Source organism: Pelobates fuscus, chromosome 9 (genome assembly GCF_036172605.1).
Source record: "Pelobates fuscus isolate aPelFus1 chromosome 9, aPelFus1.pri, whole genome shotgun sequence".
NCBI classification, from domain to species: Eukaryota; Metazoa; Chordata; class Amphibia; order Anura; family Pelobatidae; genus Pelobates; species Pelobates fuscus.
Window position 1 is genome coordinate 86,653,001 of NC_086325.1, and position 26,003 is coordinate 86,679,003.

Sequence of the window (26,003 nt, forward strand, 5' to 3'; positions counted from 1 at the left end):
TAATCATACTGACATATTGTGATATGTTATATAAGCGATAAGAGATCTGTATTAGTCTGACCTAGCCAAACTACACCACGGCACACGCAGCATGACCTAACTCAGCCTGTGGTTAAGATAACATGTTAAATCATACCCACGCTTCACTTTTCATGGGCCTACTTACGCTAGCATGTTATGATCTAACAACAATGTTTAACAGCCTGTTATTTTCATGATTATACAACCATAATATAAAATGAGGCTATGTGATACTCAGGGATGATGTGAACTGCATTGTATTATACCCGTGATGTACAACACTTTATCGTCTCCCTTTTTCTATTTTGTACCATATATAACTTTATGCCTCAATAAAAAAGAGATTGACAAAAAAAAAAAAAAAAAAAAAAGATAGTGCCCTGTTCTCATCCTCTCCTCCAATAGATAGCACCACACTCTCCTCCCATACATAGTACCCAATTGTCCTCATCTCCTTCCATAGATAGTACCCCATTCGCATCCTCTCCTCCCATAGATAGCACCTCATTCTCTTCTGCTTTTACCATAGATTGTACCCCATTTTCCACCTCTCGTCCTATATCTAGTTCCCTGTTTTCGTCCTCTCCTCCAATAGATAGTACCCCACTCTCCTGCTAAAGATAGTACCCCATTCTCCTCCTAACCTCACAGATAGTACTTTATTCTCCTCCTCTTCTCATAGATCGTACCCCATGCTCCACCTGTAGTATATCATTCTCCTCCTCTCCCCCTTATATAGTACCCCATTTTCCTCCTTTCCTCCCATAGATAATAACCAGTTCTCATCCTCTCCTCTCATAGATAGTACCACACTCTCCTCCCATAGATAGTACCCCATTCTCCTCCTCTAATCATAGGTAGCACCCCATTCCCCTCCTCTCATCACAGGAAGTATTCCATTCTCCTCCTCTCCTCCAATAGATAGTACCCCATTTTCATCCTCTCCTCCCATAGGTAGTACCCTTTATTGCTGTAGAGCTCTGTAATACACCCATATTGCACGATAGAATTAGATTTTTATTTCTGGGGAGCTCTATGATACATTAACACACTTTGCACATTACTGTAAGTTTTACTGCTATGAAGATTTGCTCGGTACTCATGCACAACTCACATAAGTAAACATACAGCATCGCCTCTCTGCCTATCTTTTTTCAGCTCTTTCTCTCTCTCTTTCCCCAGGTTCATCTTCAAAGCTCCCAACATTGATGTCCACTGGTTGGAGTAGGTAGAAGAGGAGACCAAGTGATGAGATTGCATCACTGACTCTGCCCCAAAATATATGAGCCCCCCACGAAAGAAGGTGGGTCTGCACCTTTTTAGTCAGGTCACTCTGATGTGAATACACGTCTGGCTGCCCATCTATCATGTTAGGCCACTATGAAACCAAATCTTTAAATGATTAACCAGATTATTATCTAAACCTAGTTTAAAGGGTAATCCAGACGTGGACCCCTTGCTCACGGTGCCTAGAGAGATATTAGCTATGCCTCACTGATGATGCCTAACAAGGCTGAAACGATCGTCTGGGGTTGCTGTATCTCTCGTGCAGAGAGAACTTGCTGGCATTTCGGATCTGGACTACCCGTATGGGTGGGACCAGTCTGATATGCTTCAGATATGTTCTCTCTGTAATGGCACGAGATGAGCTAAAACCAGCTTGAGTTCTGAGCGGGGACCTACCGAAGGGCAGGCTATTTCAGTTGCTGTCCGTTCTCAGAATACTCTTGCGACCCATTTTTTCTCTCCATAAGTTTAAAGGGTAATCCAGACGTGGACCCCTTGCTCACGGTGCCTAGAGAGATATTAGCTATGCCTCACTGATGATGCCTAACAAGGCTGAAACGATCGTCTGGGGTTGCTGTATCTCTCGTGCAGAGAGAACTTGCTGGCATTTCGGATCTGGACTACCCGTATGGGTGGGACCAGTCTGATATGCTTCAGATATGTTCTCTCTGTAATGGCACAAGATGAGCTAAAACCAGCTTGAGTTCTGAGCGGGGACCTACCGAAGGGCAGGCTATTTCAGTTGCTGTCCGTTCTCAGAATACTCTTGCGACCCGTTTTTTCTCTCCATAAGTTTAAAGGGTAATCCAGACGTGGACCCCTTGCTCACGGTGCCTAGAGAGATATTAGCTATGCCTCACTGATGATGCCTAACAAGGCTGAAACGATCGTCTGGGGTTGCTGTATCTCTCGTGCAGAGAGAACTTGCTGGCATTTCGGATCTGGACTACCCGTATGGGTGGGACCAGTCTGATATGCTTCAGATATGTTCTCTCTGTAATGGCACAAGATGAGCTAAAACCAGCTTGAGTTCTGAGCGGGGACCTACCGAAGGGCAGGCTATTTCAGTTGCTGTCCGTTCTCAGAATACTCTTGCGACCCGTTTTTTCTCTCCATAAGTTTAAAGGGTAATCCAGACGTGGACCCCTTGCTCACGGTGCCTAGAGAGATATTAGCTATGCCTCACTGATGATGCCTAACAAGGCTGAAACGATCATCTGGGGTTGCTGTATCTCTCGTGCAGAGAGAACTTGCTGGCATTTCGGATCTGGACTACCCGTATGGGTGGGACCAGTCTGATATGCTTCAGATATGTTCTCTCTGTAATGGCACAAGATGAGCTAAAACCAGCTTGAGTTCTGAGCGGGGACCTACCGAAGGGCAGGCTATTTCAGTTGCTGTCCGTTCTCAGAATACTCTTGCGACCCGTTTTTTCTCTCCATAAGTTTAAAGGGTAATCCAGACGTGGACCCCTTGCTCACGGTGCCTAGAGAGATATTAGCTATGCCTCACTGATGATGCCTAACAAGGCTGAAACGATCGTCTGGGGTTGCTGTATCTCTCGTGCAGAGAGAACTTGCTGGCATTTCGGATCTGGACTACCCGTATGGGTGGGACCAGTCTGATATGCTTCAGATATGTTCTCTCTGTAATGGCACAAGATGAGCTAAAACCAGCTTGAGTTCTGAGCGGGGACCTACCGAAGGGCAGGCTATTTCAGTTGCTGTCCGTTCTCAGAATACTCTTGCGACCCGTTTTTTCTCTCCATAAGTTTAAAGGGTAATCCAGACGTGGACCCCTTGCTCACGGTGCCTAGAGAGATATTAGCTATGCCTCACTGATGATGCCTAACAAGGCTGAAACGATCGTCTGGGGTTGCTGTATCTCTCGTGCAGAGAGAACTTGCTGGCATTTCGGATCTGGACTACCCGTATGGGTGGGACCAGTCTGATATGCTTCAGATATGTTCTCTCTGTAATGGCACAAGATGAGCTAAAACCAGCTTGAGTTCTGAGCGGGGACCTACCGAAGGGCAGGCTATTTCAGTTGCTGTCCGTTCTCAGAATACTCTTGCGACCCGTTTTTTCTCTCCATAAGTTTAAAGGGTAATCCAGACGTGGACCCCTTGCTCACGGTGCCTAGAGAGATATTAGCTATGCCTCACTGATGATGCCTAACAAGGCTGAAACGATCGTCTGGGGTTGCTGTATCTCTCGTGCAGAGAGAACTTGCTGGCATTTCGGATCTGGACTACCCGTATGGGTGGGACCAGTCTGATATGCTTCAGATATGTTCTCTCTGTAATGGCACAAGATGAGCTAAAACCAGCTTGAGTTCTGAGCGGGGACCTACCGAAGGGCAGGCTATTTCAGTTGCTGTCCGTTCTCAGAATACTCTTGCGACCCGTTTTTTCTCTCCATAAGTTTAAAGGGTAATCCAGACGTGGACCCCTTGCTCACGGTGCCTAGAGAGATATTAGCTATGCCTCACTGATGATGCCTAACAAGGCTGAAACGATCGTCTGGGGTTGCTGTATCTCTCGTGCAGAGAGAACTTGCTGGCATTTCGGATCTGGACTACCCGTATGGGTGGGACCAGTCTGATATGCTTCAGATATGTTCTCTCTGTAATGGCACAAGATGAGCTAAAACCAGCTTGAGTTCTGAGCGGGGACCTACCGAAGGGCAGGCTATTTCAGTTGCTGTCCGTTCTCAGAATACTCTTGCGACCCGTTTTTTCTCTATATTTATAATTCTACACCTGCTGTTCTAAGCCATGGGGCTTACTGTAACTAACTCTGAACCCAATGTATTTAAACCCTGCACTTACAGCAATACCGCACTGTGCTATATAATTAACTCAAAACATGGTGCATTAATTATGTAATTGGAGATGCCAGTTTTCTCTCAGTATTACTTGGGACTCAGGACTAACAATTCAATGGGGCCAAAATAGGACCTGAGGCTTCTCAGGGCCCCACTTGGGTCTCCAGTCCTTGTCAGTCTCCCTAGCAATGCCACTGGCCTAAACACATATTTGATTTGGTGCCAGAATATTCTCGGTGTCATTTCTAGAAAGGATTAATAAGGAGCTATGTCTTAATATAAGAGCAATGCCACGGTATTGCCATATTATGTTACTTACTGTAGACACCGGGTTAGCGTCAGATTTGGATTCAGGCCACACAGTTCAAAACATGGCAGCGTTTAACCATTTAAGAGTAGGAGCAATATTATGCTGTTAATGTATTGAAAAAAGTTATATATAAGACTACACAAAGGATAAACGAAAAGTTTGTTTTTAGATTCGACAATAACTGACAGTAACATTTGTGCTGCCACTGTTATTAATGTATCTTGCGGAGATTTATCAAATAACGCCAGTAAATACATTATACAAATAAAGCTTGTGTCATCTGATCTCATAATCTAAACAGGGGGAGTTAAGGACATTCATTTCTTTCTCGCAGACGATGCAGAAGTGTCAACAATGTTTTCATCTTGTTGGAGGGCTAATCCCACACACTGAGTAACGCTGTCATACAGTCTGTCTCGTGTCTGTCTCTTGGCCAAAAGACCATAATAAAAAAGTATTTAAAAAGGCATGAAAATAATTTAAGCACATGAGTTTTAGTCAAATCATTCTGCTGGAACAATTTCTATCTGGAGAGAGCAAGAACTATATTGTGTAGTGTTACTGCTGAACAGCAGTTTAGTTTGTACGTTATGCTAAACAAAGACTCAGATGCCTGAATGTATTTGAAACAAGAAACAATGCCAATGGTTTTCTTGCATTCTAGAGCAATACTGATTAACTCTGTGGGTTTCAGAGGCAAAAAAAGGCAGGAGAACACCTTCAGAAAGAGGACTTCTAAGAATAATACAGTAATAAAAATTATGTAATTCTACATTATGCCTGGTTTTTGTATCTTCTTTATATCACTTTAAATTAGCTGAATTAATAAATTAATTAACCATGGAATATGTGACAAACAGTCAAAAGACTTCACATGCTTTAATAAAAGCTAAGTCGAGAGTTTGAAAAAAGGAAGATCCTCCAAGGATGATGGACGTTGTATCTAGGGATCAAACCATAACCCACTATTGGCATAACCTATAGTCTCCATGAAGGTAAGCTTTAAAAGGGACAATCCAGACACACTACGGGCACCAACACGACTTAAAGGGTCTTTCCACCCTGAATACAACTTTAACTAAATGCAGTTTGTTTTGGGGTCTGAAGTCCGTGGGTGTCATCTTACCTTAAGGTGTTAAATTGCTTTTGGGTTTCTGTCTGCACTGCCACACCTCTCCTGTACTCTACTCGGCCACTGTACTGAGAAGGAATTATTGCCTTGGATGCCAGTGATAGGCTTTTATCTAAAGCGGACACTCTCAGCCTTTCACTGGCTGCCCATTGCTAGTAACAGTACGCATTGTTAATCACAATGGGCAGCCAGCGATAGGCTAAAAACAGTAAGACGCCAACTAGGAACCCTCAATACAACTTTGTTGATATGAAACTGTTTTGAGAGGAGAACAGATTTTAATATTGTGATTTGTGCATATTGTGTTTTGTGAGTATTTCTTTAGAGACTTTGAAATACTATAGAGATAATAAAAGGACATTAAAGGATCACTATAGGGTCAGGAACACAAACATGTATTCCTGACCCTATAGTGTGAAAACCACCATCTAGCCCCCCTGGGCCCCTCATGCCTCCATATATATAGCAAACTCTTACTGTATTCAAGCCAGAAGCTGTAACTCTGCACACTGACATTATTATTATTATTATTATTATTGCCATTTATATAGCGGCAACAGATTCCGTAGCGCTTTACAATATTATGAGAGGGGATTTAACTATAAATAGGACAATTACAAATAAACTTACAGGAACAATAGGTTGAAGAGGACCCTGCTCAATCGAGCTTACATTCTATCATCAGAAGTGGTGGCCTGATCCAATCACAGTGCTTCCCCATAGGATTGGCTGTGACTGATAAGGAGGTAGATCAGGGGCAGAGCCAGCATGATTCAAACACAGCCCTGGCCAATCAGCATCTCCTCATAGAGATGAATTAAATCAATGAATCTCTATGAGGAAAGTTCAGTGTCTGCATGCAGAGGGAGGAGATACTGTATGTTTGGATGCATTTTAGGCAGCCATGACACAGGAAGGATCTCCAACAGCCATCTGAGGAGTGGCCAGTGAAGTTATCACTAAACTGTAATGTAAACACTGCATTTTCTCTGAAAAGACAGTGTTTACAGCAAAAAGCCTGAAGGTAATGATTCTACTCACCAGAACAAACTCAATAAGCTGTAGTAGTTCTGGTGACTATAGTGTCCCTTTAATGGGCAGTAAGGAACATATTTTGTTAAAAGTAAAGGTGTGCGGGCAGGGTTATGTCTTGTTCCCCTTCTAAGAAGACCCTACCTAGTAATGTTGCTTGCACAAGCTGTCCATGGTATTAGTTAATAGTTGTCTATATTTGATTGGTGATTAATGATACTCCCCCTAGACTCCCCTTTATTGCGTTATAATAAAACTTTTGTTCTCTTTAATAAAGAGCAGACAATGTCTCTTAAGAGTCTCTCCAAGTACTTGAAGGGCATGGCTCTGGATAGAACTGTAAGACCATGGCAGGCTATTCTGGTGATTACCAAGGACAGGACAGATGTTCCAACAGGCATTATTATTGTATTTATGTGTTCTGAGCCAGTCCAATAAATGGCTTTATAGCTTTATAGATACTTACTACATAATTGGCGGTCAGTGCAGGTCACTGAAAACAAGTTTCTTGTTAGATTATCTATTAGACTCTATTAATATTCTAGCTGCTAAATTTTGTAACCTTTTTTGGATATTACACACAATCATATTACAGTAATCAAACCATGAAAAATATTTCAGGAAGATGCAGGGTGCAGGATATCCGCTTAATGTACATCCGGAGACCTCAATGTTGGAAATTATTGCACAACCATGCTGCTACTGTTGTATCATTATGGAAGTCCTTATAGTTGTTATTTCTTCCACTCGGAGAAGGCATATCACTTTCCCTATCGAGTTGACCGGAGAGTCTGTCCAATGTAGTGCTCATTGCAGTTGTCACTATCCCTCTGTCTTTGTACTGTCATTCTCAGTATATTTCCTTTGGCTTTGGGAATGTTACACTATTGTTGCTGGATTCTGTTTATTGGATTATTATTGTGAATGTGTGCAGTTGTGACTGAATCGTTTTATGGTGTGTTGTGTTCTATATCTGATGGTTTTTGTATTGATTTTCTTTTGTCTTTGTTTCTGTCTGCTACAGTGTAATTACGCTGCTATAGTCATTTATTTTTCTTGTCTAATACATCTAAAAGTTCAGTCCACTGTATATATATATAGAGAGATACATTTAGAACACACTCAGTAACACCAAGTATGGACATGTTGTGATATTTTGATTAACCTTTTGAAAAGGTTTTTGTTATGTAATAGATTTTTTTTGCTCTCTTTTCTTTCCTGTTTTCTCTTATTTTATGTTTTTTCTATGTGGATATACATATGCACATTTTCTTCAGTGGATGAAACGTTGACATATACATTGTGTGATAAGGTGAATGGGGTGGTCTGTGAGGGAGTCTATATCTCGTCAAGATTGTTCAGAGAGGCATATGATTTTTAACCCCAGGGGGAGAGTATGATTCTGTGTATATAACCGGAATGATTGTTTAGTTATGGGCCCCTGGGGTGGAGCATTTGGAGAGAAGGGAGGGCCAATGCTCCACTCCGCAGTTTAGCGGTTTTCTTGGAAGACATAGATCCAGGCCAGGGTTTTTGGACCGTCTCCAACCTACTGCCCAGCTGCAGGTAATCGGCTGCAGCAGTGGGAATAAACCCCTCCCTGCTAGGCAGGTAAGGGGAGAATGTTTTGTTTCTCTCTGAAAGGCTGGGAGCAGCAGGCTGGCTAAAGACTGGAGTGCTGAGAGTGGACAAAGACTCTAGGTTGGTGAAACCAATATTGTTTTGTTTAGTTTAACCCCTGAGAGATAGGGAATCTGATGTGAGTTAGTGCTCAGACGAGCTAGGCTTTTTGTTATAGGGATTTGTGTTACATTATTTCATTTATGGTTACATTTACTGCTGTCTCCTGTGTGGATTTACAATAAAGTTGCCTGGATTATATAAAAGCCAAAGGACTGTGCATGTTTTTGCCCTAGAGGACCGTGCTATCTACAGACAAGGATCACAATATGGTGGAGAATGCGGGCACAGTAGCACATTGAGGGTCTGTGGGTGTGCCAGTCATCCGGTTGTCTGCTTGAGGACTTTTATTTTGGCAGACCTGTTAATCAAACAAGCAGCACTGTACCTTTAAGACTGTTACCTGCTTGGTGCTATAATGGAGGAACTGGTGAAAGCTCTGGTACAGGCAACTGCTGTACAACAGGAAACAAATCGTCTACTGGTTGCACAGGTTGAGAACCTGAAGGAAGCCCAGCAGATGGATAGGGCTACCCTTACTGAGGTGTTGCAGAGAGGGATATTGCCATCTGCAGGGAGCCCCCCTGGTGAAAGGGGATCCCGTATCCGTGCCACTGACTTCCTGCATAAGATGACGGAGATAGATGATGTGGAGGCTTATCTCACCACTTTCGAGAGGGTTGCTGCCCGGGAAAGATGGCCACTGGGCCAGTGGGCAGGGCTTCTAGCTCCATGCCTGAGTGGGGAGTGCCAAAAAGCCTATGAAGACCTACCTTCTGACCAGACCCAGGATTACACGCAACTTAAAGCAGAAATTCTAAAGCGCATTGGCGTAACACCAGCCATTAGAGCCCAAAGGTTTCATAATTGGGCATACGATGTGAGTAAACCTACCAGAGCCCAGATGTATGGATTGCTCAGGCTCGCTCAGAAGTGGCTGGAGCCAGAGCGCAACCCTGCAACCAAGATAGTGGAAATGGTTGTGATGGACCGTTTTCTCAGACACCTGCCAACAGGACTGCGACAATGGGTCTGCCAAGGGTACCCTCAGGATCCAGAAGCAATGATGTGCCTGATTGAGAGGTATTTGGTTGCCAAGGAGCCATACAGTATTGATCCTCATCAGAGGTCCCGACCGGCTAACAACCGGATAAGCGGGAAAGTGGGAAACAAAAGACAAAACTTTGTACCGAACCTTGAACCATATGACCGGGGTGGCAGAAGGTCCCCACCAGCTCCAGTACGGCTACAAGACCAAGCTGAGGGACAACTCCGGTGCTTTAAATGCCATGAGCCTGGACATTTTGCACGGAACTGTCCAGAGAATGAAGAGCCCATGCAGTGTGATGTAGGGACAAGGGCTCTGCATAGGACTGTATTGACTTGCTCAAAGATGTGTGTGGTGACTAGTGCTATTAATGCAATGCATTTAATAATGGTGAGGGTGGAAGGAAAGAATGTACAAGCTCTAATTGATTCAGGGAGTGAGGTTACCTTGATAAAAAGTGTTCTGCTCCAGCCAGGCAAAATAGATACCAGACAAGTGATTGATATTGTGTGTATACATGGTGACACCCACACATACCCCACGGCAGAGGTTGAGTTTGGCACCGAGGTAGGGGAGGTTAAATGCTCCGTAGGGGTAGTGCCCCTATTACCGTATGATGTGGTATTAGGGAGGGACTTTCCCCATTTCTGCCACCTATGGGAAAAGTGCTCTGCTCATCCAAAAATGCGCTCTGAGGAGCTACCCGGGGTAGAGTGTATAGAGAATATTTTTCCTTTCTCCGATTTAGAATGTGAATTGGGTAACGAGCAAGAGACACCCTTGGTGTGCCTGGGTAATGAGGTAGAACCTCCCCATACTGAAGACCCTATAGAGGAAGTGGAGTTTCAGGATCTCAGAATCCCCCCTGGTAACTTCCGGGCAGCCCAATGGGGAGATATGTCCTTGACAGCTGCAAGAGAGAATGTGCAAATGGTGGAGGGTACAAGGGTGGACCCTGACAAGGCCGTAAGCTTTCCTTATTTCATGGTGAAAAATAATCTGCTGTATCGAGTAGAGAAGAAGGGGGAAGAGGAGGCAGAACAGCTGTTAGTTCCCCAATCTCACCGAAACACTGTTTTAAAACTAGCCCATAGCCATGTGTTAGGTGGGCACCTTGGTTTTGAAAAAACGAGGGAACGAATTCTGTCCCGATTCTATTGGCCAGGAGTATTTTCGGCAATAGAGAGGTTTTGTAAATCCTGCCCAGAATGCCAACTGAAAGCTCCGCATAAGGGCTTTCGTAGTCCGTTGGTACCCCTTCCCATCATAGAGGTTCCATTTGAAAGAATAGCAATGGACCTGATAGGGCCGTTGCCTAGGTCCGCTAGAGGACATCAGTACATTTTAGTTGTTGTTGATTATGCAACACGGTATCCTGAGGCAGTACCTCTACGGAATGCCACCTCTAAAAATATTGCAAGGGAGTTACTGATGATGTTTAGCAGGATGGGTATACCAAAGGAAATTCTCACAGATCAGGGAACCCCTTTTATGTCAAAAATCATGCGTGATTTGTGCAAATTGCTCAGAATCAGGCAGCTGAAAACCTCAGTATACCATCCGCAAACTGATGGATTAGTGGAGAGGTTTAATAAAACTCTAAAGGCTATGCTGCGGAAGGTGATAGACAAGGATGGAAAAAACTGGGATTATCTCATACCCTACCTGATGTTTTCTATTAGGGAAGTCCCGCAAGCTTCCACAGGGTTTTCACCGTTCGAGTTAGTGTATGGTAGGCATCCAAGAGGCATACTGGATGTTGCCAAGGAAACATGGGAACAAGAGTATACCCCCCATCACAGTCTTATAGAGCATGTAGCGCAAATGCAGGAGCGAATCGAAGCTGTAATTTCCATAGTTAGGGAAAACATGGAAAAGGCCCAGAGAGCCCAACAAGCAAGCTATAACCGGAACGCAAGGCTACGGGTATTCAAACCAGGTGATAGGGTTCTAGTTCTCGTTCCCACGGTAGAAAGCAAGTTCTTAGCCAGCTGGCAAGGGCCATATGAAATCACTGAGCGGATCAGTGACGTGAACTATAAAGTAAGACAGCCAGGCCGACGGAAGCCAGAACAGACATATCATATAAATTTATTGAAGCCATGGGTAGAACGAGAGGTTCTCATCCTGACCAGAGATAAACCTACTCAAGCCACTAGTGAGCAGGGTCCGGAGGTGCATGTCGCTGATACTCTTGCCCCCCATCAGAAACAGGAAGTCAGGGAGTTTGTGTCTAAAAATAGGGATGTGTTTTCCCCAATACCAGGAAAAACACATATAATCAAACATGATATCCTAACTGAATCTGGGAAGAAGATCAATCTGAAGCCCTACAGGATACCTGAGGCTAGACGTGAAGCGGTTAGTGCAGAGGTTAAAAAGATGCTTGAGTTGGGGGTGATTGAAGTATCACAAAGTGAGTGGAACAACCCAATTGTGTTAGTGCCCAAACCAAATGGGGAAATCCGTTTCTGTAATGATTTCCGTAAGCTAAATGATATCTCTAAGTTTGATGCCTACCCGATGCCTCGTGTGGATGAGCTAATAGAGCGATTAGGTAAGGCCAGATATCTGAGCACCTTGGACCTCACCAAAGGATACTGGCAGGTACCCCTGACAGAGAAAGCAAAAGAGAAAACCGCGTTTTCTACCCCTGATGGGTTGTTCCAATATAACGTACTGCCATTTGGGTTGCATGGTGCCCCAGCAACATTTCAGCGTATGATGGATAAGATACTTCAGCCCCACCGACAGTATGCAGCCGCCTACCTGGATGATGTGGTGATTCACAGTGTGGACTGGGAAACCCACTTGATGAAGGTTCAGGCGGTTGTGGATAGTATTAGGGCTGCCGGTTTGACAGCTAACCCTGCTAAGTGTTCTTTAGGGCTAGAAGAAGCAAAATATCTGGGGTACACTATCGGGCGGGGGCTCCTTAAACCACAAGAGAGCAAAGTAGCAGCCATCACCAGTTGGCCACGTCCTGTAACTAAAAAGCAAGTCAGGGCTTTTTTAGGCTTAACCGGCTACTATCGCAGGTTCATCCCTGGGTACGCTACTATTGCCAACCCACTGACTGAACTTACTAAGGCAAAAGGCCCGATTATGGTTAAGTGGACCCCGGAAGCGGAGCATGCCTTTCAAGTCTTGAAGGGAGCCTTGTGTGCTGACCCTGTTTTGGTGGCTCCGGATTTCACTAAACCTTTTGTGGTACAGACCGATGCGTCTGATGTGGGCCTTGGTGCAGTTCTGTCCCAGGTGCATGAAGGAGAGGAACATCCTGTTATGTATCTGAGACGGAAAATGAATCCCCATGAACAGAGGTACTCCGTAGTGGAAAAGGAATGCCTGGCGATAAAATGGGCTTTAGAATCCCTGAGATATTACTTACTAGGGAGATGTTTTACACTGATCACGGACCATGCTCCTTTAACATGGATGAGGCAAAACAAAGAAAAGAATGCTAGGGTGACTAGATGGTTCCTCAGCCTTCAGTCTTACCAGTTTACTATTACTCACAGGGCTGGAACTGCCCAAGGTAATGCAGATGGCCTCTCCCGTGTTCACTGTTTATGGTCCCAGGCCGCTCGCCCCGATGGGTCTGAGCTGGGGAGGGGGATATGTGATAAGGTGAATGGGGTGGTCTGTGAGGGAGTCTATATCTCGTCAAGATTGTTCAGAGAGGCATATGATTTTTAACCCCAGGGGGAGAGTATGATTCTGTGTATATAACCGGAATGATTGTTTAGTTATGGGCCCCTGGGGTGGAGCATTTGGAGAGAAGGGAGGGCCAATGCTCCACTCCGCAGTTTAGCGGTTTTCTTGGAAGACATAGATCCAGGCCAGGGTTTTTGGACCGTCTCCAACCTACTGCCCAGCTGCAGGTAATCGGCTGCAGCAGTGGGAATAAACCCCTCCCTGCTAGGCAGGTAAGGGGAGAATGTTTTGTTTCTCTCTGAAAGGCTGGGAGCAGCAGGCTGGCTAAAGACTGGAGTGCTGAGAGTGGACAAAGACTCTAGGTTGGTGAAACCAATATTGTTTTGTTTAGTTTAACCCCTGAGAGATAGGGAATCTGATGTGAGTTAGTGCTCAGACGAGCTAGGCTTTTTGTTATAGGGATTTGTGTTACATTATTTCATTTATGGTTACATTTACTGCTGTCTCCTGTGTGGATTTACAATAAAGTTGCCTGGATTATATAAAAGCCAAAGGACTGTGCATGTTTTTGCCCTAGAGGACCGTGCTATCTACAGACAAGGATCACAATTGTATCTGACTTTTCAGTCAGTCATTGACTATCAATGCAGTCATTGCTGCTTTAACCAGGGGTTGGATCGACTGTGGTTTACTTATGTGTTTATTGACATGCTATATATGTATAGAATCATTTTTTGTATCAAGGTTATGGTATACCTAGATATACAGGCATAGGACTAGTTGCTCTATGGGCTTCACGCATGTTGTAGCTTTTTTTTCTTCCCCTTATATACTAATATAGTAAGGAATATCTTCTTGTATCAATATTTATAAATACATTTTTTGCATTTATTGGAGTGCGGTATATTTTGTATTATATGATTCAATGTATGTAATATATTACAATGCAGAAATGGGGCTCAACACTAGCAAGGGCTGTATAATTAACAAATATAAACATGAAACTTTGCATACCTTGATAGAACCTTTCTGGAACTGCATATGCTGTATGTCAGCAGGGAAGAGAAGGCAATTCGTCTGCACCCTCTACACATCCAGTATTCTCTTACAGCAGCTTCTAGCTCATAATGTGTTTGGACGTCTAGAAAAAAAAGAAAAAAAGATTACAAACAACAACATTTCAAACATCTCACTTTCTGTAGGGGTATTTAAATATACATGCAAGTGTTTCATATGTATGTTTCATATCATTATTATTTTCTTTGTATAGCTCCATTGCTTTACAATGGGTGTGTGTGTTATTAAAATAACAAAAAATAAATAAACAAGTCAATATGAATAGTGTCACGGTTCTCACCGTGACATCCAGACGGCCAGACGTAGTCACCCCAGAAGTGCCCAACAGGGGATTTGAGCCTGGGTCCTTTTCCTGCTATACTGCCTTTCAGCCACAGCAGTTCCTATTCTTTGGAGTATTTCTAGCCCTGTTCTACCTGGCTTGTCTGCAGCACTGGGGGCTGGACTTCGTCTATTGCTGTGCTTCACCTGAGACAGATCAGTAATCAGCAGGGTACTCCATATTGTTTATGCCATATTGACCCCGGCTTCTGTCTACGTTTATCCTGATCTCTGGCATCTCTTGACTTCAGCTACACTTCGTTAATCATATCCTCTGGCATCCTTTGACTTCGGCTATCCCCTGACTATCCTGCTGTTTGTGTCCTTGTCGGTACTGCATTGGAATCACCTTTCCTGCACAGACCCCGTGCACAGATTCACAGTCCAGGTGGCTTCTTATCTGGTCACCTTGGACTGGGTCTATCTGCAAGGGTGAGCAAACATATCTGCGCTACAGACTCCCATCTCAGGTAAGAACCCTGATAAATAGAAGCTAGAGGCGACAACATCTTGCATAAGGATGTTTGATATAAGAAAAGATCAGGTAAAAAGCATACATGTGCCGGGGGCTTGCCAGGTGTCTCCAGGTACTCATGTATGTTCAGGTACTTCCTACTGGAGGGCCAATGTAGCCTCTCTGCAGGGCTGGACAGGGCTGGACTGACCTGCTGGGATATCACAGCATTTTTCAGTGGGCTGCCTCCTGTGGGCAGCTTTGACTGGTCTAACTGCGCTATCAATTGTAAGTTTTTCTTTCTATTTATATCTACTATTATTATTTTATTTATAAGGCGCCAGCAAATTCCATAGCGCTGTACAATAGAAGCACCTGTTTGAAAGGTACATAATTTTAAGGAACATATAACCATAACAACTTCATCTGAAATATTTCTTACACAGTTTTGTGAATAGGAAGTTGTGATTATTTGAGTATCAGCCCATTCCGAGACTTTCTCGTTGAAGCTAAGAACAAGCTGTGCTCTCTTCACAGCTTTCTTTTTTAAACAGTTTGTAAACAGCTCGATCCCTTAAGGTAAGATGGCTCACAGGACCTCCTGTGAGGACCACCATAACTTAATTGATAAGTTAACAAAGTAAATGGTTGCTAAATGTTGTTTTTTTTTGTCTCCCATTGGCAATAACATCAACCCAGAGGTGAATCCTCCCACCACTAGATGGCACATGTAAACTGCATGCTGTCCTGATCTGGAGAAGCTACCTAATGAAAGAGGGGGACTTATGGAAGTGGGGTTTGTGCTTTTGGAGGAGAGGTTGTGACTATTATTGAAGGAGACAAAAGAAACGTATGAATGTTGAGAGGGTGTCAGGATCGGGACAGGGATCCAACACGCAGAGTACTAACAGTAGAAAGGTACGTATACCGGGCCTTAGAATGGCCGGACTAACGTACAGAGAATAGTCAGAGACAAGCCGAGGTCGAGGTAAGGAGAAGACAGGTAAGCGAGAGACAAGCCGGGTCAGAGGGATAACAGAGATAAGCAGAATAGTACAACAAGCCGGGTCAGAACCAAAGAGCAAACTAGAATACCAGAGCACTGAGTGACTAGACAAGCTAGAACCACGACAGGGCAATGAGCTGACGAGTGAAGCAAGCTTAAATACCCTGAGTCCGGAGAGTAGACACGCCTCAGCTGAGTGCTGATAGGATAAAGCCAATAGAGTGGCAGGTCGCTCGGGATAGCGTCAAGACGTCACGTATCGAGCGTCATGTTAGAAAAGGAAGCGGATCCCTTGCGGCCAGCGTTAGAAAGACTGGATGGACCGCGAGGAACGGGAGATATGGCGTGTCTAGACGGATAAACAACTAAGTCTCTACCCTTCTCAAAGGTAGAGACCTCAGGTACCCTGACAGTACCCCCCCTCTCAGATACGCCCACCGGGCGGAAGGGACCGGGACGAGATGGGAAGCGGGAGTGAAACGCCCTGCGGAGGCGAGGAGCATGGACGTCCTCCTGAGGTACCCAACTCCTCTCCTCAGGACCATATCCCTTCCAGTTGACCAGATACTGTAATTTTCCCCGGGACAATCGGGAATTGATAATGGAGTTGACCTCGTACTCCTCCTGGCCGTCCACCTGAACAGAGCGAGGTGAGGAAACCGCAGAGGAGAATCTGTTGCAAATCAGTGGTTTCAGCAACGACACATGAAAGGAGTTGGGAATGCGTAAGGCCGACGGCAGAGCTAGGCGATACGCAACCGGGTTGATACGAGACAAAACCCTGTAAGGACCTATGTACCGAGGCGCAAATTTCATAGAGGGAACTTTTAAACGAATGTTCTTAGTACTCAGCCATACTCTATCCCCAGGGACAAAAACTGGAGCCGCCCTTCTGTGTTTATCAGCGTGTTTTTTGAACAACATAGAATTATGCAGGAGAATCTGACGAGTCTGATCTCACAACTTCTTCAGATTGGCGACATGATCATCAACCGACGGTACTCCTTGGGAAGAAGAGACCGAAGGAAAAATGGAGGGATGAAAGCCATAATTCATGAAGAAGGGGCTGGAACGAGTAGAATCACAAACGAGATTATTGTGTGCGAACTCTGCCCAAGGAATCAAACCGACCCAATCATCCTGGTGTTCGGAAACAAAGCAGCGCAGATATTGTTCAATCTTTTGATTAGTACGCTCAGCGGCTCCGTTAGACTGAGGGTGATATGCAGAGGAGAAGTTCAATTTGATGCCTAATTGAGAACAAAAGGATCTCCAGAATCGTGAGACAAATTGAGAGCCTCTATCAGAAACGATTTCAGAAGGTATCCCATGTAAGCGAAAAACTTCTCTCGCAAAAATCTCCGCCAATTCAGGAGATGAGGGGAGTTTAGGCAACGGTACAAAATGAGCCATCTTAGTGAATCTATCCACCACCGTGAGAATAACTGTCTGTCTCTTGGAGGCAGGTAAATCCACAATAAAGTCCATGGCCAAACAGGACCATGGTTTCTCAGGAATGTCCAAGGGAAGCAACAAACCACAGGGAGATGCGTGAGGCTGTTTAGTCCTGGTACAAGTCTCGCAAGCCCCGACGAACTCCTTAATATCCTTTCGTAAGGAAGGCCACCAGAAATCCTTGGAGATCAGGGAATAAGTCTTGCGAATGCCAGGATGACCAGCCACCTTGCTTTCGTGGAAACACTGTAAGAGCTCCAGTTGGAGTTCAGGAGGAACAAATTTTCTTCCCTCAGGAGTCTGTCCAGGTGCTAGATGCTGTAAGTTCAAGATCTGGGCAAGCAACGGGGAATGGATTTTGAGACTTGTGTTAGCAATAATGTTGCATTGGGGTACAATAGAAGACAGAACCGGTTCAGAAGAAGCCAATGGTTCATATTGGCGAGATAGAGCATCGGCTTTAGAATTCTTTGAACCAGGCCTATAAGTAAGAACGTAGTTGAAATGGGTAAGGAATAACGACCAACGAGCTTGCCTGGAAGACAATCGCTTGGCCTCTCCAATATAGGACAAGTTCTTGTGATCCGTTAAAATAGTAACAGGATGTAATGTCCCTTCCAATAAATGTCTCCATTCCTTTAAAGCTTTGATAACAGCTAGTAGTTCTCTGTCCCCAATGTCATATCTGCTCTCTGCACCAGACAATTTTTTAGAAAAAAATCCACATGGATGTAATGGTTTATCCACACCTAGCCTTTGGGATAGGATAGCACCTACGCCAGTCTCTGAGGCGTCTACCTCAAGTAGGAAATGCAGAGTGGTATTAGGGTGAACCAAAATTGGGGCGGAAGCAAAACGCTCCTTGAGAGTTTTAAAAGCAAGGAGAGCTTCCGTAGACCAATTCTTAGTATCAACCCCCTGTTTGGTCATATTGGTGATGGGCGCAATAATAGAAGAATAACCCTTAATAAAGCGCCTATAGTAATTGGAGAACCCAATGAATCTCTGAACGGCCTTGAGACCCTTGGGTAGAGGCCAATCCAGAATGGACTGGAGCTTATCCGGGTCCATCTTAAATCCCTCCCCAGAGATCACATAACCGAGGAAATTTACTTGGGATTGATCGAAACTACATTTCTCCAATTTGCAGTACAGCCCATGTTGAAGAAGTTTGTGCAAAACCCTTCTGACCTGATCGTGGTGAGTCTCAATGTCTCTAGAATGTATGAGTATATCGTCCAGGTATACAATAACACACTCCTGCTGAAATTCCCTAAGAACCTCATTTATCAGATCCTGGAATACGGCCGGTGCATTACATAACCCAAAAGGCATTACAGTATATTCATAATGACCGTAACGAGTATTGAACGCCGTCATCCACTCGTGTCCCTGCTGGACTCTCACCAAGTTGTACGCCCCTCTGAGGTCTAACTTAGTGAAAATGTTAGAACCCTTTAAACGATCAAAGAGTTCAGTAATCAAAGGAATGGGATAAGCATTCCTAATGGTTATCTTGTTCAAACCTCGATAATCAATACAAGGCCTAAGAGAACCATCCTTCTTTTTAACAAAAAAAAATCCAGCCCCGGCAGGGGAGGAGGATCTCCTAATGAATCCCTTGTCTAAATTCTCGTGAATATACTCCTCTAGAACTGAATTCTCCTTAGTAGATAACGGGTATACATGACCCCTGGGAGGCATGGTACCAGGGAGTAGGTTAATCTTGCAATCAAAGGATCTGTGTGGAGGTAAGGTATCGGCTCTCTTTTTATCAAATACTGCCTTTAAATCCAGGTACTGAGGCGGTATTTGTATCTCTGTAGGATTAGAGGAGCTAGCCGACGTGTTTGCCAGGCAAAGAGGCGAGACCCTCCGCAAACATTTCTCTTGGCAATTCTGACCCCATGAAACTATTTCCCCTAATTCCCAATTAATGCTAGGGTTATGTCTCTTTAACCAGGAGTACCCCAGGACTATGGGAATAGAAGGAGAGGAAATGATCAACAGGGATAGATCTTCCTCATGCAAAATGCCAACAGTTAAATTCACAGGTATGGTCTCACGGAAAATAACAGGCTCAAGTAACGGTCTACCATGTATGGCCTCAACGGCCAGGGGTGTCTCCCTTAACTGGGATGGGATAGTATGCTTGTTAACAAAAACTTGATCGATAAAGCTCTCAGCGGCTCCAGAATCGATCAAAGCCATGGTTTTTACTACTCCCTTCTCCCAAGTCAAAGAAACGGGTAACAGAAGCCTGTGATCTTTATAATTAAGAACAGAGGACAAAATAGATACACCCAAGGCCTGTCCTCTAGAGAAACTTAGGTGCGAGCGTTTCCCGAACGATTGGGACAATTTAGGCGTAAATGACCTCTGACTCCACAGTACATACATAAACCCTCCCTTCTCCTGTACTGTCTCTCCTCCTCTGTGAGGTGAGTATTACCTATCTGCATAGGCTCAGGGAAACGTGAGGTTTCGATCTCAGAATCTCGAAATGCAGGAGCTAGTTTAAAGGAGGGTCTACGAGTCCTATCTCGAGTGTTCTGTCTCTCTCTTAAGCGTTCATCAATGCGAGAGATAAAAGAAATTAAATCCTCCAAACTCTCAGGGAGCTCTCTAGTAGCGACCTCGTCAAGGATTACATCTGATAGCCCATTTAAAAATACATCTATATAAGCCTGTTCGTTCCACTTAACTTCTGCCGCCAAGGATCTGAACTCTAGTGCATAATCCACAAGTGTTCGATTTTCCTGTCTAAGGCGCAACAGTAATCTAGCTGCATTGACCTTCCTACCAGGGGGGTCAAAAGTTCTTTTAAAAGCAGCTACAAAGGCATTATAGTTATAGACTAATGGGTTATCATTCTCCCATAAAGGATTAGCCCATCTCAGAGCCTTCTCAATGAGTAACGTAACAATGAATCCAATCTTCGCTCTATCTGTAGGATAGGAGCGGGGTTGTAATTCGAAATGGATGCTGATCTGGTTCAAAAAACCACGACACTTCTCAGGTGAACCGCCATAACGTACTGGTGGAGTAATACGAGAAGAAGCACCTACAGTAGCCACTTCTAGACCTGAACTTACAGGAGAGATCGAAGGAGTACGTGTCTCCTCTGGTGGGTTACTAGCACGAGACAAAAGCGCCTGTAGTGCTAGGGCCATCTGATCCATCCTGTGTTCCATGGCGTCAAACCTGGGGTCGGAAGAGCCAAGCTGACTGTTAGTACCTGCAGGATCCATTGGCCCTGTCGTAATGTCAGGATCGGGACAGGGATCCAACACGCAGAGTACTAACCGTAGAAAGGTACGTATACCGGGCCTTAGAATGGCCGGACTAACGTACAGAGAATAGTCAGAGACAAGCCGAGGTCGAGGTAAGGAGAAGACAGGTAAGCGAGAGACAAGCCGGGTCAGAGGGATAACAGAGATAAGCAGAATAGTACAACAAGCCGGGTCAGAACCAAAGAGCAAACTAGAATACCAGAGCACTGAGTGACTAGACAAGCTAGAACCACGACAGGGCAATGAGCTGACGAGTGAAGCAAGCTTAAATACCCTGAGTCCGGAGAGTAGACACGCCTCAGCTGAGTGCTGATAGGATAAAGCCAATAGAGTGGCAGGTCGCTCGGGATAGCGTCAAGACGTCACGTATCGAGCGTCATGTTAGAAAAGGAAGCGGATCCCTTGCGGCCAGCGTTAGAAAGACTGGATGGACCGCGAGGAACGGGAGATATGGCGTGTCTAGACGGATAAACAACTAAGTCTCTACCCTTCTCAAAGGTAGAGACCTCAGGTACCCTGACAGAGGGTCAATTAAATTCGGGTACTGACAGACAATACGTATGGGAAAATATAGCCTCAAAAGGTGTAGAATACTATTAGAATACAAAAAAAAAAAACTGTCAAGAGGAGTGAGCTGATGATAAAATTGGACTTATAGAGGAGAAAATGTGTCGAGTATTTCAAGAAAGCAGAGGTTCAACGAAGTCTGCTGCCTGATGCAGAGAGAATTATGGAGGATTTGGCTGATACATATTTACTTATTCATTGTTGTATGTGGTATGCACCAATTATACCATTATACATAATAAACAAGAGGCCCATCAATTAAAGACACAAACAGAAAGTATGTTTAGGAACGTGACTTTTTGTGTGGGAGTGTTTAGCTTTTTGTGAATTTAAAATGCATTTAAATGACCAAACTTATACCTGTATAAAGTATACAGGTGAATGATGTTTCTTACTTTAAACTACTCATATTTAAAGCCTGTCTACCCAGGGCCGGATTAACATAGGGGCTGATGGAGCTGCAGCTCTAGGCCCAGGCCCATAGAATAGGCCCATTTTTTTTTCACACACTACTCTTAGGTTTGCCACTTGACTGGTATTTTACTGGCACAGCTGGTATTTGAGGCTGCCTGTCCAGTGCCAGCATTGCAGTAATACTGGCAATACAAATGCAGGTATTTTTCTCAGCATAAACGGAAATTGCTCTGCAATACCAGCACCGGCCAGTAGGAGTCACTGTGCGTGGAGAAAGGCAGGGATAGGAAGTAACAGCATATCCCTCCCTGCCTTTCTCTACTACCAACTGATCCGTGAGGGAGCAGGTACACAGCACAGAGTCCAGACAGCAGCTCTACAGCTCAGGTAAGTGAGGGATGGGGGGAAAGGCAGCATGGAGACATGGGGACACTGTGACACTAAGGGACACTGAGAAACTAGGGGACACATGGGGACACAGACACTAGGGGATACTGGGAGACCTGGGGACACTGAGACACTTGGGGACCCTGGGAAAAATGGGGACACTGAGACACATGGACACTGGGACATAGGGACATTGGGAAACACTAAGACATTGGGACACGGAGACACTAGGGACACAGTGTCCCCTAGTCTCTCAGTGTCCCCTAGTTTCTCAGTGTCCCCTAGTTTCTCAGTGTCCCCTAGTCTCTGTCACGTTCACAGTAAATGATGTGGAACACAACTGCAGATTTCTTAGGACTTTGATCTTTTATTAAGACACTTAGATGGAACTGAGACTTCACAGTTACTGTTTCTTTAAATAATAAACGGTTTGTTTCATTCAGCATTGACAAGGTTCAGAATTCATTAGAGTCCGTTATTCTTGTTAACAGTTCAAATTATAAGAGATTATATACAGTGGAATTATCAGTAGCAAGACTGGTGCAGCAAAACTTAAATAGTACTTGTTTTGAGGGATGCTGTAGCAGGATTGCTGGACAACTTGATAGCAGACTTTAGTATGAAGAATTAAGATTATCTGTAGCAAGACAGGTACAGCTGAACTTGAATAATACTTGATTTGAGGAAAGCTGTAGCAGGCTTGCTGGAGAACTTGATAGCAGACTTTAGTATGAAGAATTAAGATTATCTGTAGCAAGACAGGTACAGCTGAACTTGAATAATACGGTACTTGATTTGAGGAAAGCTGTAGCAGGCTTGCTGGAGAACTTGATAGCAGACTTTAGTAAGTTGAAATAAAGCTTTAGCATTATTAGCTCTTAACTCAGAGACTGTAAGTTACTTAACTTCTAGAAGTAGAGGGATTGTGTCCCCAGCTCTCCTCCGAGGCGGTTGCTTCAGTGAATGGTTGCCGAGAGTGCTGGTATCTGTCTCTGATGAGGAGAGATGTTGGGGACTTGAATATTCCTCCGGTCCGGTCTAGTAGCGAGTGGTCGTCTCAGCGAGGTATGTGAGCCGGTGAGTTTGGCGCGGTACGCGTTTCAATAATCCAGCGTCTATCAGCTGGTGCGGTCACATTAAATAGCAGACCACGGCAATGGGGGTGTGGCTAAGCTCCGTCAAACCCAGAAGCATGAGGAGACATCGGGAGGCTTAAGGCCTGACAGTCTCCCAGTGTCTGTGTCCCCATGTCTCAGTGTCCCTAGTGTCTCAGTGTCCCCATGGCTCCCAGTTTCCCCATGTCTCCCAGTGTCCCTAGTGACTCAGTGTCTCCATGTCTCCCTGTGTCCCCAAGTGTCTCAGTGCCCCATGTCTCCCAGTGTCCCCAAGTGTCTCAGTGTCCCCGGGTCTCTCAGTGACATGGGGACACAGTGAGACGTGGGGACACTTGGAGAAATGGGAACACTTAGACACTGGGAGACTAGGGGACTAGGGGACTGGGTGACATGGGGACACTGACACTGTGATACACAGGGACACTGAGAGACTGGGTGAGGAATAGGGTCAGGAACACAACCATGCTTTTCTAACCTTATTATGTTAAAACCACCATTTAGCCCCCCTGGTCCCCTCTTGCCTCCCTAAATATAGTAAACTCTTACTTGTATTCAAGTCTGCAGCTGCTGGCTCTGTCCCTGTCTGCCTCTGAACTGACTCTGTCTGCTGACAGAAGTGGTGGTCTGAGCAAATTACAATGCTTCCCCATAGGATTGGCTGAGACTGTTAACTAGGCAGATCAGGGGCAGAGCAAGTCAAAACAATCAGTATCTCCTCATGAAGATACATTGATTCAATGCATCTCTATGAGGAAAGTTCTGCATGCAGAGGGTGGAGACACTGAATTGCCGTGCTGCACACTAGGCAGTACTGCCCCAGGAGGCACCTCTAGCAGCCATTTAAGGAGTGGATATCAGAGTTATTTTCTTTGAAAAGGCAGTGTTTACTGCAAAAAACCTGGAGGGAATGATTCTACTTACCAGAACAAATACAATAAGCTGTCGTTGTTCTGGTGATTATAGTGTCCTTTTAAGTTTGGAAGCTTAAGAGGGATGCATGGGAACAAAACCTGTGTGGACTGGCTGACAATAACATTAGTTTAGATAATGCAGACTTTGGTCTCTCTAACACTGTTGCATGTCCCCTTTCTTCTACACTCACTACATACACATTTTCTCTGTCCCAGATTATATACCAGGAACTTCTGCCTGCTAGTAAGATGATAAGGAGACAAGTGGACCAGCGAGTGCTAGGGGACAGTCCTTAGAAAGCGTGGAGTAGGCACATCATTTGATGCATTTATGTCACGTTCAGGGTGCTGCCTGCATAGTATGCAGTAGTAGCCAGATTGCCAGTTTAAAATTACAAACTCATCATCAAATAATTGGAAAAAGGCTTTTAACCCAAATCTTGAGATTAAACTCCTGAAGTGCCATCAAAACCCCAACTCTACAACTCTATACATTTTTAAATTATAATAAAACATTTTGTTGCTATAGTCAGGTAATATACCCCATCAATAAAAAAAAAAAAAAAACCAACCCCTGTATAGTTTGCACTGTCTAAATGTATAAATGTATACATGTCTAAAATGGTGATAATGTTGATAATGCCCCGTTAATCTTTTTACACACTCTCTATAAAGGATTACGTCTTTGGATGGGTAGCCATGTCTGCTTTGGCACCACTTCAGTCCAGCATAAGCAGGTGATTCTAATGAAATGTCTAAGGGGAACAACATTTTTTTAAAGATTGTAAAGCAACTGAATTTATTTAATGATCCCTATGAGATTATCCCCAACACAAACAATCTGTTTTTGGACAAACACACTGACAAACATAATTAGTGACTTAAAGCTTGTTCAGCCAAACCTAAGGTCTCTTACTACTTTTTAAAATATTTTATCTTCTGACAAATAATTTTTTTTTAACAAATAAAGTTTGAACCAAACTTCCTCCTCAGTGTATAAAAGAGTGACATATTACCCATATCAATTCTTTTGTGCCTGAAACAAAAAATTATCATTAGGGGTCGGTGTCCTTGCAGCGCTAGGGAGCAGACACATGTTCGAATAGCTCCGACCTGGTGGAGGCCAAAGTGATTCACCATGCATCAGGATAAAAAACAAGACCAAAACATTTAGCAGACCCTTTGGGTACCCACATAGCACACTCAAAACAGCAGCGGAACACTGAATCCATTAAAACAGCAGGGCTACCTTGGTGGCACCAGGCAAGATGGTGGCTACAGGCATGCACCTTCGCTGGGTTCCGACACAGCATTGGAAATTGAAATGCTGTATTCACTCTGTTCTTCAGTGCAAGCGGACTTCAAAATTATATTAAATTATATTTTATTAAATAATTATAAATTCCTCCATCTATACCTCTTAGATGCATTGCCCATCCAAATTCCTGATAAAGTGTTTAAGGACTTTCAAATGGCTTAAACCTCATACATATAGAAAAAAATGCCCCACTTAGATCTCCAGTAAGACATGCCAGCTACCAAAAGAAATGTGAGGCTTAGGTATCCCCAATATTAGAAACTACTACTATGCTACCAAACTCGCACAACTTCTCTTGCTGAGCATAAGTGCCTTCACACCGCTTTTGGCTCAACATAGAAAACTCCTCATGCAACCACAGAGAGCAACTACTCAAGTGCTCTCTCATGCCCTGTCCACCATAACACACTCACTGAAGACCTGGGTGTCTAAAGACACCTCCATATTCTGTAACATATTGATATTGCATTGTGCTTGGCTGTCCACTCTGTCTATTCAATATTATTATTATTATTATTATTATTTATATAGCGCCAACAAATTCCGCAGAGCTTTACAGTAGGTGGACGAACAAACATGTTGTTGTAACCAGTCAAGTTGGACACACAGGAACAAAGGGGTTGAGGGACCTGCTCAATGAGCTTACATGCTACAGGGAGTGGGGTAAAGTGACACAAAAGGTAAGGATAGTAT

The 26,003-nt window shown here is 44.3% G+C and overlaps 1 protein-coding gene across 1 annotated transcript in view; it reads right to left on the reverse strand.

Annotated features, from left to right (window-relative positions):
• Positions 1 to 26,003, reverse strand: part of AMMECR1 (AMMECR nuclear protein 1) — a 194,861-nt gene that overhangs the window by 139,104 nt on the left and 29,754 nt on the right. The window contains exon 2 of the mRNA XM_063432147.1: positions 14,007 to 14,133. The gene's annotated coding sequence lies outside the window, so the exon portion shown is untranslated. The remainder of the gene's footprint in view (positions 1 to 14,006; positions 14,134 to 26,003) is intronic.